Source organism: Biomphalaria glabrata, chromosome 2, assembly GCF_947242115.1.
Source record: "Biomphalaria glabrata chromosome 2, xgBioGlab47.1, whole genome shotgun sequence".
NCBI lineage: Eukaryota > Metazoa > Mollusca > Gastropoda > Planorbidae > Biomphalaria > Biomphalaria glabrata.
Genome location: NC_074712.1, coordinates 37,246,505 through 37,266,553, shown reverse-complemented (window position 1 = coordinate 37,266,553; position 20,049 = coordinate 37,246,505). Strand labels below are relative to the sequence as shown.

Here is a 20,049-nt window from a genome sequence, read left to right as displayed (position 1 = left end):
AGAAAACCAGATTCTAGAAAACGAGAACGACATAATTACTATTTGAATTGTTCCGTGAAAATCCCAAATGAACATTAATGTAAATGTTTTTCAGTGGACAAAAAAAGCATAAAGTTCTATAAATAGGTAAATAAAATATAATTTAAACTGATATAGAAGTAGCAAATGTCATTTATTTAATTTCGCAAATGAAACAGTTTGTAGTAAAAACAAAAGTCAACGAACTTTGACATCCAAACCTGACTTCAAATATTTATTGCTTTCAGTTTGAAAGAACACGGTCTAGATCGTAGAAGAAAATGTGCAGACATGTGTCAGTACAGGTAAGAAACTAAGGTATAGACTATATAGAGATCAAATCAACAGTAAGATGAACAGTAAGATTGAACAAATAGACAACTCCGGTCTGGAAAAACACAAACAAAAACTTTTGTTCTAAATTTGTTCCATTAACGAGACCTAAATATTTGTTAGAGATGAAATCAAAATGTAAACTTTATTTTTTCCATTCTAAAAAAAAAACTTTCCCTGAACTCTACTAATCGAAAGTAAAGATCTAGTAAGTATTTACATCGGTATACATGTGTAGGGAAGTGTTGCTTAGACTATACGCATTTGGTGAAAATAAATAATTGTTCATTTCATACTTTTTCCAGAAGTCATGACCCCACACTTATAAAAAAAACAAAAACAAAAAAAAAAAAAACAACCATCGATGCGTAAAAAGCATGTCATGGGACTGCTCTAAATAGTCATTGATCTTCATCTTCTTACGTGTCCTGCCTTGTTTCAGTAAAGATCTAGATTGAAATTGAAAATAGCTAACAATTCTGCGAAATGAGAAAACTAATCACGTGACAAGCGATCCCCAAGACTATAAGAGCTACCTCCTATTCCTTGCGCCACTAGGGCAATCATTGTCACTACATCCTGACGTTTTTAACTTAATCTTAGCAAAAAATACATTTGTAAGTTGTTTGTTTTTTTACGTATTTCATCAATGCATGTAAAAAATTCAATGATTGTACCTCCTGGTTTGTTTTCTAGCAATTTATGTACAAAATAATTGCAAGTAAATTTAGATCGCAGGTCATCTCATTTATTTTTGGACATTATTCCAGATTATTTTTTAATGTGGGCAAAAGTGGCATCTGAAGATTTCAAGAAATTGTTATTCAAAATGAAATGTTTAGAAACTTTGTTCATGCTTTGATTTTGTCAAAGACTTAGATTTTATACCTCGTTTGGTTTTAGCAAAAGTAAAACTCTATTATTTTAAATAATGCGTATGTTTTTATTTACTTATTGCTTTGTTAGTTTGTGTTAATCATTTAAAAAAGAAACAAAATTAGTTCTTTAATAAATTATCAAAAACATATATTTATACAATTTAAAAGATAATAATAATATTAAACCTTTAGTTCATTGAATATTTTGATTCTGTTTAGGTTTACATTTCAATGTAGTTAGAGTTCATAACTTATATCAAGATAATCGGTGATTGTGTATTAAGTTAGGGAGTTCTTAACAACTAACAAAATATGTTCATGTTTTCTTTTTCAATTGTAATTGATAAATACAATACAAAAGGTAAGTTAAGATGTGTAAGTATTTCTGTAAGTACACACTGCAACTGATGAGATCATACATCGTTGTTAAATGGTCAACATGCCATTGACTATTTCTATGTCTAGTATTCTCATCATTCAATAATACCAACCAATCTTTTTTGTTTGTCCCCTTCTGTTATACTGCACAGTTAAGGTGACCAGACGTCCTGACGCTTTAAAACATCTGTCACACTTTTTTCTTAGAATCTCCCGGCGGGATGGCCAATGTTCCGCTTTCATTTTTTAAAAAGTCGATCAATACGTTTGTTTCTAAATCGGATTTAGCGCATTGCCTTTTGATGAATAACTCAAAGTTACCGCCTTTCCACGTTTCCTTCATTATCCTTATTTCATGTTCGCCGCTTTGCTAGCGTCTGTGTTTGAGGCATTGAGTAGTTCTTCTACTTTGAGGATATTCTAAGATCTTTTCTGAAACTGGTGGTTGATTCATGACTTATTGCTCCCCCCACCCCCCGTTCCCTCGCGTCTTTCTCTGCGACATGTTTTCCCTTTTTCTTTGAAGGAAACACCGTTACAGTGAAAGCCTATCTCGAGACACCGTTACAGGGAAAGCCTATCTCGAGACACCGTTACAGGGAAATCCTATCTCGAGACACCGTTACAGGGAAAGCCTATCTCGAGACACCGTTACAGTGAAAGCCTATCTCGAGACACCGTTACAGTGAAAGCCTATCTCGAGACACCGTTACAGTGAAAGCCTATCTCGAGACACCGTTACAGTGAAAGCCTATCTCGAGACACCGTTACAGGGAAAGCCTATCTCGAGACACCGTTACAGGGAAAGCCTATCTCGAGACACCGTTACAGTGAAAGCCTATCTCGAGACACCGTTACAGTGAAAGCCTATCTCGAGACACCGTTACAGGGAAAGCCTATCTCGAGACACCGTTACAGGGAAAGCCTATCTCGAGACACCGTTACAGTGAAAGCCTATCTCGAGACACCGTTACAGTGAAAGCCTATCTTGAGACACCGTTACAGGGAAAGCCTATCTCGAGACACCGTTACAGTGAAAGCCTATCTCGAGACACCGTTACAGGGAAAGCCTATCTCGAGATGCTCCAAAACAGAGTGTTGGCTTCATTGCAAGCAGATTCAAAGGACTTTATATTTCAACCAGATGGAGCACATTGGCATCTCGGGATTCCAACTTTTACTTAATGAAAACGTGCCTCGGTTGTGAATAGCCTCAACTATATGCGACTTTTTCCCGTGGGAGTAAGTTAAAGACAAAGTTTTTTGTCCCACTGTTGTCAGTAAATATCAATGACTTGAAAGATCGAATAACAGCTACAATGAACACAGCGGACGGAAACATTATTAAGGACGTTTGGGAGGAATTTTTATATCGACTTGATGTTGTCCGTGTCGCTGGTGGTGGTGGTCACTTTGATTATTTAAAAAGCATGAAATAAAATCTTAAAGTCATATACAATCCTTGATGGGTCCAGCTAGGAATCAATTTTAAAACAAAATATAGCGCAATTGTTTTAGAGCAATCTTTTTCAATCGCCTTGTATTAATTGATTAGAGAGAGACCAGAACAATCACAGGACCATTATTTTTGGTAGAGTTTACTTTTTCATGGTATTGTTACTAGATTGTCCATTGTTACTAGTTTGTCTATTGTTACTAGTTTGTCTATTTTGTCTATTATTACTAGTTTGTCTGCTAATACGTCTGAGTTTATCTCTCCTAATAGTGTTACAATGTCTGGCCGCGGAGGACAAGCTGGAAACGACAACAAGTCAAACCAATGCAATCCAAACAATTCTTCTTACCAAGGTCACCAGACTGGTTATCAGGTAATTTTATCCACCTTGAGATGGCTCCTATGCTGACACATAAATAGACAAGAATATATCCTACTATAATCCTACCCACACATATCTGGTAACCAGGTACTTTGTTAACCTATAGACTGCACATACGTTGACACGCACATCGACCACAATATATCCTAGCAGCATTTCTCTGGTAACCAAGGACTTTTGTCCAAAGACATAGAGAGCACTGACCTTTACAACTACATCTGCTTAGTACTACTGCTTTATATTTTATTTTGAATTGTTGCCAAGACATGGTGGAAACTCACCGCCTTCTCGGTGGGTGTTGCTTTTTCCTGTCAGGTACGACTAGTAGTCAGCAATCATCTATGTGATTCTGTGCCCTCTGCATTATTACCGCGGTGCCATAGTGTTGGTTTATATTATATGACGCCATGATGATAGTGTCGATATTGGGAGGTTCTGGTCCATTGCTTTGCAATGCTACACTCATGAGATTTGGTGACCAGTTTTCTTAATTTTTTTTTAAAGTGCGGATTTAACGTCACAATCCACTGGAGAGGGGGTTTAAACTAAAAACCATGTAAAGGGGGGGGGGGGGGTATGACTTAGCTACATTCATGGAATTATTTTTTTTGACAAGTGACGGTTTAGCATTAAAATCTCCCCTCTAATAATCAAAATTAAAGCAAAACAACAGACAGGGGATTTCATTCCGGAGGGGGTGGGTTGAAACCAGTGGCGTAGCAAGGTACCCGTGGGCCCGGGTTCAAGAATATGTTGATGGGCCCCTCTCCCCCTCAGAATTACAAATATTTTTGTGTGACAAAGAAATCCAGTAGTTTGTGTGTATCGGTACATTTACTAAAAGACATTCCAGAGCAAGTCCATGAGCACAGCTGACAGTCATTGAGTTCCATGTTTAAGTACTGTTGAGCACAGTGAACATATCGCGCAGGTGGCTGCTTTTATTGAAACAATAAATGAAAGTTATTGTACTCTCCGCTCATATTGAAAAACCATCATTGCCTTGGAATTTGTAAGTAATTTAAAGAAAGATAGTGATATTTTAGTACTTAATAGCAGTGCTTTTTTTTGTAAAAAAAAAATAGGTGCCGGTACTCAGTAATGGATTGCCTAACTTTTAACTACTAATAAATTAATAATAAACGTTAAAATACAAGAAAAGAAATAATTTTTCCCCACATTGAAAAAGCTGCCGGAACGCCGTACCGGTGCGTACCGTCACAAAAAAAAAAGCCCTGGTTAATAGTATTTGTTTAGTCAATTCTGCAGACTTCTGGTTCTCACCAATATGAAAACCTACACATGACTCTCTGATTGAAATTTCTTTGGAGTTCACAAAACATGTTCAGAAAAAAAAAGCTAAATTTTTAATTCTCTTTCAGCGATGTCAGCCATGAGAGAGAAAAATGGCGCAGATTGGACCTCCTTTAGTAGGCTATTTTTACTTAAATTGTATTGCCCAACAATTTGAATCTGTGGGTCGAGGTAAAGGCTTGCGTTTTTCTTTTCTTAAGAATTTATGTACTGCTAAGACATTTTCGTTGTTACTTGTGTCACCTAATTGATACTCTTCGCGATGACCGCTAAATGAAAGGTTGTTGCATGCTGAAGTTAAAACTAACGTCCACTATGCGATGGGTTACTTTCAGTCACTAATGGTCAACTTCTTCAATGTGCTCCTTGTTTACACTATCCACAGTTCTCAGTCGTTCATGGTGTCTGTCTGTTTGACAAGCTTGTTTACACTATCCACAGTTCTCAGTCGTTCATGGTGTCTGTCTGTTTGACAAGCTTGTTGACACCATCCACAGTTCTCAGTCGTTCATGGTGTCTGTAGGTTTGACAAGCTTGTTTACACTATCCACAGTTCTCAGTCGTTCATGGTGTCTGTAGGTTTGACAAGCTTGTTGACACCATCCACAGTTCTCAGTCGTTCATGGTGTCTGTAGGTTTGACAAGCTTGTTTACACTATCCACAGTTCTCAGTCGTTCATGGTGTCTGTAGGTTTGACAAGCTTGTTGACACCATCCACAGTTCTCAGTCGTTCATGGTGTCTGTAGGTTTGACAAGCTTGTTGACACCATCCACAGTTCTCAGTCGTTCATGGTGTCTGTAGGTTTGACAAGCTTGTTTACACTATCCACAGTTCTCAGTCGTTCATGGTGTCTGTAGGTTTGACAAGCTTGTTTACACCATCCACAGTTCTCAGTCGTTCATGGTGTCTGTAGGTTTGACAAGCTTGTTTACACTATCCACAGTTCTCAGTCGTTCATGGTGTCTGTAGGTTTGACAAGCTTGTTTACACTATCCACAGTTCTCAGTCGTTCATGGTGTCTGTAGGTTTGACAAGCTTGTTGACACCATCCACAGTTCTCAGTCGTTCATGGTGTCTGTAGGTTTGACAAGCTTGTTTACACTATCCACAGTTCTCAGTCGTTCATGGTGTCTGTAGGTTTGACAAGCTTGTTGATGAAGTCATTAGTAGGCCAATCTTTTTTTTATTTGGTGGGGAAACAACCTTGGTGCTGTGTCAGGGTGTAAACCCGAGATCATCCGCACGACTTTCCAGTGCACATACCAGACGCCAAAGCAGTCATTCAAGTGAAAGACACTATTCCATGATAATGTAGGCTAATTATCACTCTATCTTAAAATATTTTGTTATAAGCCTCCCCCCTCCCCCCCCCCCCCATTTGAGTCACGATAAGTAGCTCAACACCTTTGACGTTTCCCTAAGTAACAAACAGAGACATGATTGTAGAATATTTGTGTTACACACATAACAAACGAGACTGTTTTAGAGGGAAGACGCCTATTAGGAACTCCATTTACGACGTAAACACAAGCGGTGTCGCACCGACGCGCTAGTGTGCAATTGTACATATAATACCAATACGTTTCAATGATGTTTTCTTTTTCTTGTTTATTGTCTAATTTGAAGTCTAAATCTAAATCTTGTTAATAGAAAAATGGAAAAAAAAATATGCTTACTTAAAAAATTAATTAATTAATTAACAAATTAATTAACAATTAAGCGGGGGGGGGAAGAAAGAATGGTATAGTATGGAACCCAAATGTCCCCCTCAACGCAGTCACTACAGTACAAATAAACCTGATGAAAGCAGTTCCTTACAATTACTCTAAGTGAAAACACGGGTTAATGTTTTGAAAATAATGTAAAGTTTGTTGTGACGTTTAGGATATTTTAAGGAAACTTTTAAAAATTTTAACCATTTATTTTACAAAATTGCCTTGTAGGGTAGGTCACAATCGGTCATAAGTCATGGGACCAGGCGATAAGAAACCCCTACGCGCCATGCAGCGCCTTATTTAGAGTTAAAAAGGCCTTAAGCTATTTGAGATATGGGGGCCCATATAAGTCCAGATATTGTATGTACCGTAACTAATACATATTTCTTGGAGGCCCTAAGCTAGAGCTTATGTTGCATAGAGGTAAATCCGCCCATGGCCCCATGGTTGTTAAACCATCGGGCGTGGGCCCCTAAATGGTCGTAGGCCCGGGTTCATTCAACTCCTTCGCGCCATGGATGCTACGCCACTGGTTGAAACCCGAGCCCTACTCCACCCGGCTACGCCCATGCCGCGAACCAAGCTGTACATAATAAAAATCCGTGAACCTACTTTGTGCTTAGAGCAGCCAAGCAGACTGCAGCAGAGAGAATCACATAATGTTTGAAATAGAAACGATGCTAGTAGATGAGACTAAACAAAATGAACAAGAATTTTCTTTTAAATTAAAAAAAAATAAAAAGTTTATAGTAAGTGTAATTATATCAATTACTTTCGATCGTTCATTGAGTAAATTTGTAATCGATCTAGACAGCAATAATAAATATACGAAATATTTTAAACATTTGTTTTTGTTTAGCGCAGCTTCGTGCTTTTTTATTTCTCAATGGGCTGTGATCCTATCACTTGTCTCAGTACGCTGTGATCCTATCACTTGTCGCACTACGCTGTGATCCTATCACTTGTCTCACTACGCTATGATCCTATCACTTGTCTCACTACGCTATGATCCTATCACTTGTCTCACTACGATGTGATCCTATCACTTGTCTCAGTACGCTGTGATCCTATCACTTGTCTCACTACGCTATGATCCTATCACTTGTCTCACTACGCTATGATCCTATCACTTGTCTCACTACGCTATGATCCTATCACTTGTCTCACTACGCTATGATCCTATCACTTGTCTCACTACGCTGTGATCCTATCACTTGTCTCACTACGCTGTTATCCTATCACTTGTCTCACTACGATGTGATCCTATCACTTGTCTCAGTACGCTATGATCCTATCACTTGTCTCACTACGCTATGATCCTATCACTTGTCTCACTACGATGTGATCCTATCACTTGTCTCAGTACGCTGTGATCCTATCACTTGTCTCACTACGCTGTGATCCTATCACTTGTCTCAGTACGCTGTGATCCTATCACTTGTCTCAGTACGCTGTGATCCTATCACTTGTCTCAGTACGCTGTGATCCTATCACTTGTCTCACTACGCTGTGATCCTATCACTTGTCTCAGTACGCTGTGATCCTATCACTTGTCTCAGTACGCTGTGATCCTATCACTTGTCTCACTACGCTGTGATCCTATCACTTGTCTCACTACGCTATGATCCTATCACTTGTCTCACTACGCTATGATCCTATCACTTGTCTCACTACGCTGTGATCCTATCACTTGTCTCACTACGCTATGATCCTATCACTTGTCTCACTACGCTATGATCCTATCACTTGTCTCACTACGCTATGATCCTATCACTTGTCTCACTACGCTATGATCCTATCACTTGTCTCACTACGCTATGATCCTATCACTTGTCTCAATACACTATGATTCTATCACTTGTCTCACTACGCTATGATCCTATCACTTGTCTCACTACGCTATGATCCTATCACTTGTCTCAATACACTATGATTCTATCACTTGTCTCAGTACGCTATGATCCTATCACTTGTCTCACTACACTATGATCCTATCACTTGTCTCAATACACTATGATTCTATCACTTGTCTCACTACGCTATGATCCTATCACTTGTCTCACTATGCTATGATCCTATCACTTGTCTCAATACACTATGATTCTATCACTTGTCTCACTACGCTATGATCCTATCACTTGTCTCACTACGCTATGATCCTATCACTTGTCTCAATACACTATGATCCTATCACTTGTCTCACTACGCTATGATCCTATCACTTGTCTCACTACGCTATGATCCTATCACTTGTCTCAATACACTATGATCCTATCACTTGTCTCAGTACGCTGTGATCCTATCACTTGTCTCAATACACTATGATCCTATCACTTGTCTCAGTACGCTATGATCCTATCACTTGTCTCAATACACTATGATCCTATCACTTGTCTCAGTACGCTATGATCCTATCACTTGTCTCACTACGCTATGATCCTATCACTTGTCTCAATACACTATGATCCTATCACTTGTCTCACTACGCTATGATCCTATCACTTGTCTCACTACGCTATGATCCTATCACTTGTCTCACTACGCTATGATCCTATCACTTGTCTCACTACGCTATGATCCTATCACTTGTCTCACTACGCTATGATCCTATCACTTGTCTCACTACGCTATGATCCTATCACTTGTCTCAATACACTATGATTCTATCACTTGTCTCACTACGCTATGATCCTATCACTTGTCTCACTACGCTATGATCCTATCACTTGTCTCACTACGCTATGATCCTATCACTTGTCTCAATACACTATGATTCTATCACTTGTCTCACTACGCTATGATCCTATCACTTGTCTCACTACGCTATGATCCTATCACTTGTCTCAATACACTATGATTCTATCACTTGTCTCAGTACGCTATGATCCTATCACTTGTCTCACTACACTATGATCCTATCACTTGTCTCAATACACTATGATTCTATCACTTGTCTCACTACGCTATGATCCTATCACTTGTCTCACTACGCTATGATCCTATCACTTGTCTCAATACACTATGATTCTATCACTTGTCTCAGTACGCTATGATCCTATCACTTGTCTCACTACGCTATGATCCTATCACTTGTCTCACTACGCTATGATCCTATCACTTGTCTCAATACACTATGATTCTATCACTTGTCTCACTACGCTATGATCCTATCACTTGTCTCACTACGCTATGATCCTATCACTTGTCTCAATACACTATGATTCTATCACTTGTCTCAGTACGCTATGATCCTATCACTTGTCTCACTACACTATGATCCTATCACTTGTCTCAATACACTATGATTCTATCACTTGTCTCACTACGCTATGATCCTATCACTTGTCTCACTATGCTATGATCCTATCACTTGTCTCAATACACTATGATTCTATCACTTGTCTCACTACGCTATGATCCTATCACTTGTCTCACTACGCTATGATCCTATCACTTGTCTCAATACACTATGATCCTATCACTTGTCTCACTACGCTATGATCCTATCACTTGTCTCACTACGCTATGATCCTATCACTTGTCTCAATACACTATGATCCTATCACTTGTCTCAGTACGCTGTGATCCTATCACTTGTCTCAATACACTATGATCCTATCACTTGTCTCAGTACGCTATGATCCTATCACTTGTCTCAATACACTATGATCCTATCACTTGTCTCAGTACGCTATGATCCTATCACTTGTCTCACTACGCTATGATCCTATCACTTGTCTCAATACACTATGATCCTATCACTTGTCTCACTACGCTATGATCCTATCACTTGTCTCACTACGCTATGATCCTATCACTTGTCTCACTACGCTATGATCCTATCACTTGTCTCACTACGCTATGATCCTATCACTTGTCTCACTACGCTATGATCCTATCACTTGTCTCACTACGCTATGATCCTATCACTTGTCTCAATACACTATGATTCTATCACTTGTCTCACTACGCTATGATCCTATCACTTGTCTCACTACGCTATGATCCTATCACTTGTCTCAATACACTATGATTCTATCACTTGTCTCACTACGCTATGATCCTATCACTTGTCTCACTACGCTATGATCCTATCACTTGTCTCAATACACTATGATTCTATCACTTGTCTCAGTACGCTATGATCCTATCACTTGTCTCACTACACTATGATCCTATCACTTGTCTCAATACACTATGATTCTATCACTTGTCTCACTACGCTATGATCCTATCACTTGTCTCACTACGCTATGATCCTATCACTTGTCTCAATACACTATGATTCTATCACTTGTCTCAGTACGCTATGATCCTATCACTTGTCTCACTACGCTATGATCCTATCACTTGTCTCAATACACTATGATCCTATCACTTGTCTCACTACGCTATGATCCTATCACTTGTCTCACTACGCTATGATCCTATCACTTGTCTCAATACACTATGATCCTATCACTTGTCTCACTACGCTATGATCCTATCACTTGTCTCACTACGCTATGATCCTATCACTTGTCTCAATACACTATGATCCTATCACTTGTCTCAGTACGCTGTGATCCTATCACTTGTCTCAATACACTATGATCCTATCACTTGTCTCAGTACGCTATGATCCTATCACTTGTCTCAATACACTATGATCCTATCACTTGTCTCAGTACGCTATGATCCTATCACTTGTCTCACTACGCTATGATCCTATCACTTGTCTCAATACACTATGATCCTATCACTTGTCTCAGTACGCTATGATCCTATCACTTGTCTCAGTACGCTGTGATCCTATCACTTTCTCAATGCGCTCTGATCCTATCACTTGTCTCAGTACGCTATGATCCTATCACTTGTTTGGACCGATTAAGAAAAAAAAGGGGGAGGAAGAAAGACTGTGATGTCTGAGTGAATGTTACAATGGTCGCTTTTTAAAGGTAACACACCCAACTAGAGAATTTCATTTATTTTTTTTTTGTTTTGAGGCTTTGAATAACAGATTGACTTTTTTACAAAACAATTAGATCAATTAGATAATCATTATAGAACAACAGTGGGCCAGGTTCACATCTAACTTCACCTTCACTTTCACCTATCCATTGGTCTGCTGGACCGTCGGGGTACCACACAAGATCAGCCAACCTTCTTTCTCCATTCTTCTGTCATTTGCCTTTGTAGAATTTCATTCTGATATTCTTTCTGAAAATATTGAAACCTACCTTTTTACCTGCCTGGGTGGATTTCGGGGGCCGATTTGAGTTTGTGTTTCCATACAAACTGTCTTTGTATCTTTGTTTTTATTGATTCTAGTTTTGTCAGGTGCAAGAAATAATTATTCAAAATTTGGACTTGATCCGAAATTGGGTGTGGGAGCAATAACATGTACAAACTTTTTACCAGACAGACAGACAGACAGAATGAGTTGATATAAACTTTGTAAAAATAATGCAGCAAGTAAGACAACAAATAATGAGAATGGAAAAGTGAAATAGTTAACGCTGTCTTAGGCGTGGATATCACCACTAGCCATAAACGATAGAGACCTAAAATAAATAAACAGAGTTTCGTTTTAGGAGAAACACATTGTGAAGGGAATAAAAAAAGTATGTGTGTGTGTGAGTCAATGTATTTAGAAAGGAGCAGGGCTATCACAACAGATATGGACATAAAATATGATGTTCAAATATATACATAGTGATCGGGTGTCATGGTCAATGACACTGATAAAAAAAATATTGCTGATCGCAAATCAAGCAATATAGAAAGAAGAATAGTGTTAACACGAGTCGAATGTAGTTGAAAAGTACAAGAAAATATGTACATACAGTAACATATGACACAAACACCCACGTGGTAAAATAAGTAAAATGGTAGTGGTCAAATCTTCACATAATTACAGAAGTGAGAAATTATACATAACATACATGAATACACTTCATCATTTAGAGCAGTGGTTCCCAGACGTTTTAGTCTCGTAGACCCCTTGGCGTGTTTTCTAGTTTTCGGTAGACCCCCTGCTTAACTTATATTGCATTTTTGCAAATTCATCAACATCAATTTAAAAAAAAATAATTCCTAACTGTAGTGAGTCGAAGAGTGAAAAGGTAGCTACATTTTCAGCCATAGAGAACTATCTTTTTTTATTGATAAAATTCAAGTTTTAACCAATTAAAAAACAATTAATATGTATTACTGGAATCACCAAACACACAGGAAAATTATGTTTTTTGTAGGTTCATCATGCGTGGCTACGGATGTTATGTTTCATATAAGAATTCATTTTTCTATGAAGTAGTCAATTAAACATTAAATATTAATTAATTAATTAATTTGTATTAAGTATCATTGTAAAAGTTTTTGTAAAAAGAGGTTTCTCGTGTATCTCTTGATATTTACGAGTGGCTCAAATAATGGGTGCGCGGAACTGTTTCCACTAACAGAAGGGGCGAAGGCGAGTAACTGGTGCCTAAACCAGTAAGCTTCGGGCAGGAGGGACTCATAAGCCTTGACCTGCTACCCACCTAGAAGGAGGAAAACTGAATGCAAACCTCTGCTGCTTTGCAGCTATACCCAAACATGGGAAATGTTTCGTTGGTCAACCCTGAGGAAAAATAAGGAGGTTTATGTAAAACAGTTTTTAAAAATATTTCAATAGCTGGTAAAATCAATGCTTACCCTGTGGTGTCTCTGTATTTGGCTATAAGTAAAGAGATCTTGTAAGACGCTCACAAACTATCAACTTCATTATCGTAGACCCCCATGGACACCTCATAGACCCCCAATTTATTTTTTTCACTTTCGTAGACCCCTTGGAAGTCTTCGTAGACCCCTGGAGGTCTATATAGACCACTTTGGGAATCACTGATTTAGAGAATAGTGTGCTGTTCAATCCTTTCGCTTTTGTAATTCCAAGGTGAAATAATGAATACAAGAGTATTTAGCTGCTAGGGACGATCACTTCCTGCTGTCCCAATGAAAAGAGGATTAGACAAAGTCGAGCTTTATAAGTCATTAGGATAGCTGCCTGGTCGTGCAGTTTGCGCGCTGGACTGTCGTTTGGATTTATCGATGGTCCCGGGTTCAAACCCTGCCCGCTCCCATCCCCCGTTGTCCTGCGGGAGGTTTGGATTAGGAAGTAAACTATCTTCAACTCTGAAGAAACATCCGAAATATGTAAAACATTTTACAAACATTTGGGGCGGAAATAAGGAGCAAAGCGCTAGATGAGATGGCTGGTTAATTAGACCCAAGTCGGAAGCATTCCCAGATTAAAATACAACAAAGAGCTGACGACAGTTGATCTATGATCTAGTAGAATATCAGCGCAAAGGTTGCAAACGTTACAAGACTATTCGGTATCAACTTCAATCACGTGACATTCTATCCCATAAGCCCTCCTCCTCCTCACACTCAATGTATATTTAAGCTTATCTGCAGTTATTTCACCTCGTGCTTTAGAGGCTACTGAAATGACAATGATATAAATAGACCATTGGCCAGATGGACAAACTTGGAGACGCCCTATTGAAAGCATCAAAGGCCAATAATTTTTCCCCATCTCTCCCTTGATGGGCGTCACCTGGAGTGATCCGCACCCCCTTGGTCACTTGGGGGAGCTCTATCTCACATAAAGTTTAGTTTATTCTTATTTTCTTGTCAGGGAACTGGAACCACGTCTGACCTAAATAACCACAGCAACCAACTCAATCCAAACAACACACGCTATCAAGCACCGAAAAAATAAATAAGGTGAGTTGTTTCTCAAATTAGAAGTATATGACCTATATAAAAAGTGTTAACTATCAATAAGTTCCTTTGTGCACATATTATCATCAAATATACTTCATCAGTAGAAAGACATCTTGCAGAAAAGTGTTGTCATCATGTATCAATAAGTAAAATTCCCATTTCAGACCTTGCGATCTATGGGGCAGATGTTGTAAAGGACATCTGTTTATATGACCCACTGTTAACGAGGGTATCATGTGACCAACACAAAGATCAACCGCTCATACTTTTCATTAACTAATGTCAGGTACCCGTTAGAGCTGGTTGGACTCAGAGGCGCCGTAAAGATCCCGAAATTATAATTCCTGTCTTCTCCAGGATTTGAACTCAAGACTTTTCACTTCTGAAGCCAATCGCTTAACCACCTCCCCTCCTTCATGTATTAACAAGTTTTTTTCTTTCTTATTTTTTTCAGAAACCTTTGCTTGACAGCAAACATCTTGACAACATGAAACTATTAAAAACAATTTTTAGCCAAGATCTCTCTAATAAATGATAAATGTTGATTTATCTTTCTAAATAAACTTTTTCTCCTTTAAACTTTTGTGTTGGCTTATGTGTCCTTCTGTCTGTAATGCAGTTTAATATCATACTTGTGCTAGCATGTTTCTTTTATTTTGGCTCATGTCGAACATAGATACAGAGCCCTTCTAAATGGATGAAGTATGCCATCTTTGTTTTTGGATGAAAGTTGAGTTGTTTGCCTTTGATATATATATGTAATTATTTATTTATATACAAAATATTATTATGCTCCAATCAAGACTTTTAACATACATGCGAGTTCGTACAGCTGCTCGGTTTTTCAGACTCTCTTTAAAGAACTGGATGACATTTTAGTACACCTTTAAAATATTGATTTACAGGGGAAAATGGTCGTCGAGTCTTTTACTCTAAATATGTCGCATTATGTGTCTACTTCTATCTACTCCTTTAGTCCCGAGATTACTACACAAATAACTATCAAATATGTATTATAACAACTTCCCCACTCCCTCCTTCTGAAGGAAAAAAGAGTATCCTTACCGAACAAATTAAAATTATTATTATTATTATTATTATTATTATTATTATTATTATTATAATTGTAGTGTTCAGAAGGAGACATGTGTGAAGACATGTCTTGAAAACATTTGCAAAGTAATGGAATTAGCGATTATATCAAATCCATTGCAGCTAAAGCTCATTAGCATTGCTAAATTCAAACATTTCTAATTGAGGTATAGTAATTCTTCTTGTTGGTTATCGAGTGCAGTCAGTTAAAACAGTGATGCCCAACCTTATTTGGTCTGCGGGCCACTTTAATTTTCGGCATTCGTGTCGCGGGCCATATCACCAATAAGTAAAAAAATATATACAATAAGCTATTTTTAATAGTTTACATAAATGAATGTGATGCATGAAGTTTATCCAAAACCATCTTCTGAATATCTGGCTGCATAGATGAAACACAAAGTCGGAGCACTGAATCTAGATGTTCACCCGTGAGGCGATTACGTAACTTGGTTTTCACCCGTTTCATCATTGAAAAAGTTTGTTCACACAAATAAGTGCTTGAAAACATTGTGATCATCCTTAGCGCTTATTTCGAAGATTTGGAAAAGTTTCTGCAGGTAACATAGAGTAGAAGTCAATGGTCTGCATCACTTGAAATTTGTCAAGCAGGGATGTCTGGCTTTGTAAGTCAATCAGTTTTAGTTGTAGATCTGTCGGAGCACTTGACACAAGCAGGGATGTCTGGCTTTGTAAGTCAATCAGTTCCAGTTGCAGATTTGTCGGGGCACTTGACACAAGCAGGGATGTCTGGCTTTGTAAGTCAATCAGTTCCAGTTGTAGATCTGTCGGAGCACTTGACACATCGGCAGCAAACGGATTTTCAAAAAGACGGATCTCATTTTTTACATTCTGAAAATCCACTAATTTTTCACTGAAATTATCCATCAAGAGCCTCAGAAGTTTGATCATTCTATCTTTAGGGAAAGACATATTTAGCTGCTTATCATTTTGTAGAGTGGTACAGGTTGGAAAGTGGACAAGATGCACCTTTTCCGCCTGTTAAATGAAGAGTTCCAATTTTGTTTGGAAAGCACATATGTCTGCATACACATGCGAAATTAATTTGTCTTTCCCATGTAGTTTGGTGTTGAGTTCATTTAGATGTGATGTGATCTCGCATAAAATATCCAAATCCCACAGCCATGAGGAGTTGTTCATTTGTGGCACTTGTTTTGATTTATCGGTCATAAATATTTCAATTTCGTGTCTCATATTATAAAAAAACGTTTTAATACCCTCCTTTGGCTTAACCCCGCAATTCACTGGGATATAGAACGTCTTCATATTCGGACTCTATTTGTGTCAGAAAATCTTTGAAAGTTCTGTGATTCAACGCCTATGATTTGATAAAATTTACAGTGTTGAGGACAATCATGATCTCATGGTTCAAATTCAAAACCTTTCCACAGAGATTTTGTTGGTGAATGATGCAGTGAAGCCGCAGGGGTTCAGTTCCATTTGATTCAACAACTTTTTAAATAACTCTTGCTGTCAGTCCGCTGTGACATCTAACCATATTTCTAGCACCATTAGTAGTCACTCCAAATAATTATTCCAAGGAAGAGCAAGGTCCTCTATGATGGCTGACACTTCTTTGAACAGATCTTCTCCAGCTGTAGTCCCATGCATGCTCCTCATAGCTGCTAGCTCTTCTGATATATCAAAATTGCTATTTCTTCCGCAAAAAAAAAAAAAACAAGATTTGAGCAGTATCAGTTATGTCAGTGGACTCGTCAGCAGCAATAGAAAACATTTCGAATTCTGCTGCTCTGTCTTTTAATTGTAAATGAAGATTTACCCCCATATCTTCCACTCGCCTTGTAATTGTCATGCGAGAAAGGCTAACAGCTTCTACTGCATTCTTTTTTTCATGACACATTTCTTCCATCACTGCTTGCAAGCATTTTTTTTTACACATTCGCCATCGGAAAAAAGTCTTCATTGCTCTACTTAAGATGTGAGAAACTCTGGCCCTTATCGCAGACTCATTTTCTTGTCTCTTTTTGTTAAATATTCTTGTCAATCCCCCAATCTCTAGTCGTAACTTGGCAATCTTGTCTTCGGGGCTCAAACCAAGAATGCCACCATATGTGTTTATATGTTTGGTCTCATAATGCCTTTTATGTTCTTTAAAAACAGCCACACTTTCTTTACAAATCAAACATGTTGGCTTACTATCATATTCCACAACAAAAGTAAAGATCTGTCCAACTTTTCCTGAAAGTTTCTACATTCAGAGTCCACATTTCGTTTCTCTCTCATTTCATTCAATCATAAACGTGAAACACTGACGGTACCTATCGCGTTGATATGAAAAGAACACGACCCCAAACGATGCATCAATGATGCTCTGTGTTGCACACACAAGCTGTCAAGAACACGGCTAGCTCAAGACAGTAGCGGAATTTTCCAAGAATTAAAAATAGCTGTCAAGTTTTATCGCCATTGAAAAAAACAACACTAGTGTTCTTACAATAAAAAAATATTTACTATGAATATTAAAATACCAAACAAAAAGATGGAATTCATCAAAGAATGAGGGAGAATCATAACTTCAAGAGAATATTTTTTTCAACATTATAATTTTTTACCTTTGTTTTTAACATTTTGTTCCAATGCTTTGGCGGGCCGGATAGAAGCACGTCGCGGGCCGGATCTGGCCCGCGGGCCGTAGTTTAGGCATCACTGAGTTAAAACATTTCGCTCTCTTGTTTACTCAAATAAATACATTTCTTATTGTGAAAAAAGCTCACTATGCAGAGCTAACGAAAGCTCTGTGGGTCCAGAAATGTTATTTTGTGTTGTCGGGTAATGACATTATCAAAAAATCAAACAAAGCATTAGGGTTTTTTAAAAGAAATTTCTATAAATCAAATAAGAACATAAAACAGTTGCATTTTGGAAAAGTGCATTTTTCCGACTTGGGTGTCACCCCCTGTTGGATGTCACCCGGTGCGCCCGCACCCCCGCAACTGCCTAGTGACGCCACTGGTCCCGGGTTCGAATCCTGGTGAAGATTGAGATTTTTAATTTTGATATCTTTGGGCGCCTCTGAGTCCACCCAGCTCTAATTGGTACCTGACATTAATTGGGGAAAAGTAAAGGTGGTTGGTCGTTGTGAAACCCTCGTTAACAGTGGGCCACAGAAACAGATGACCTTTACATCATCTGTCCCATGCATCGCACGGTCTGAAAGGGGTACTTTACTTTTTTTTTACTTTTTATAACTAAACCTGCCAGAGGCTGATATAGTTCCTATATCAGGGGCGGACTGGGTGTCAAAATCGGCCCGGGCATTTCTATAAAATTTGGCCCACAAATTCTCTATCATGTGATGGGCATCCATGTCTAGGTGTATCGGTACTTAAAAATCATTGTTAAGTTTGATAATGTATCGATACGCATGCATACAGTGAACTCTATTATATCTTAATAAGCAATATAGCGTCTTTTAAAATCAGCAATTATGTAGGCCCTAAAAAGATGAAGCCTACTAGTAGCACTGTCTACATTCTACATTTTATTTTCGGAAAATGTGTTTGATTAAAAGAATATTACACTGTAATGTCTGTGAAAGACTTTTTGTTTAAACACGACGCTCAGAAGGCCTTTTATAAAAAAAAATAATAATAACATAATAAGGATATTATAAAACCTTTAACAACTTGATATGTGCCATAGTGACTTTCGATCAGGCCATTTCGGTGGCCCTACCGGCCCATTTGGGTACCGGCCCACCGGGCATTTGCCCAAATGCCCATATAGCCAGTCCGCCCCTGTCCTATATTAAAGTATAATTTAACTTCTAAAACTTGAAAAAAAAATTACAAACTGGAATAACTTCTTTATGAACAAAACAAAATATAACTTGTACATGACAGTCAAGATAAGGAGACCAGGGGGGGGGGGGCGGGACACGTGTCGATCAGGGGACGTACAAGGAACACGTTTAGATTTTTTTTTTTTTTTAGAAATATTTAATTCCCCAACTTAGACGTTAGTACAATACACCTCAATGTACACACACGCACTCACACACAATTTACATATAATATACACACAAAATAATTTAAATAAATGCTGGCTTTATGAAAGTTTTGCCAAGATAAAATCATCTTTCTGTGCGATCCATTTGAAAAGGTCGGTTAACCTGTTGAACAGGACGCTTGTCTTTCTGAAATACTCGTCACAGTATACGTAAAAAAATAACAATTGTCGCCACTACCAGTGGCGTAGCTAGGGTGGGGGGGGGCGGGGTCTCCGGGCCCCCACCTAAAGTTTGGTTTTACATTAAAAAAAATACACCACTATCTCATTTCATGATGTTGAATGTCAAAATGCTGAGGCCTTATAGCCATTGGCCACTAGATCACTTTTCTTTTCCTTGAGGGGGACGACCGTGAGCCAAAGGCAATTTTTTTTTTGGCAAGATGAAAGTTGATAGGCATAGCAATGTGTGTTTCGAAAATGCTTGAAAGACCAGCATAGGCGCCATCTTGCTTATACTGACATAGACAAGAGCACGTTGATGCGAGCAAATTATTCAAATAATAGTAGTCAGCCGACGCAAATCGCACCACGCCAGCGCTAGACGAGCGGTCAACCGTGACGAGCTACGACGGTCAGCCGAGTCGAGAGTCAACAGGACAGTTCGGGAAGGATCGCCGTCGTGAACAGAGCTCTGGAGCGTCACGAAAGTTGTAGTCATCTGACCACCTAGAAACGTTGA

At 38.4% G+C, this 20,049-nt stretch overlaps 1 long non-coding RNA gene across 1 annotated transcript; it reads left to right on the top strand.

Annotated features, from left to right (window-relative positions):
- The first annotated feature begins 813 nt into the window (after positions 1-813).
- Positions 814-14,804, top strand: LOC106062193 (uncharacterized). Its single transcript, XR_008776569.1, has 4 exons — positions 814-968; positions 3,334-3,436; positions 14,137-14,225; positions 14,680-14,804. It is a non-coding gene; the product is annotated as an uncharacterized LOC106062193 (long non-coding RNA).
- The last annotated feature ends 5,245 nt before the right edge of the window (positions 14,805-20,049 follow it).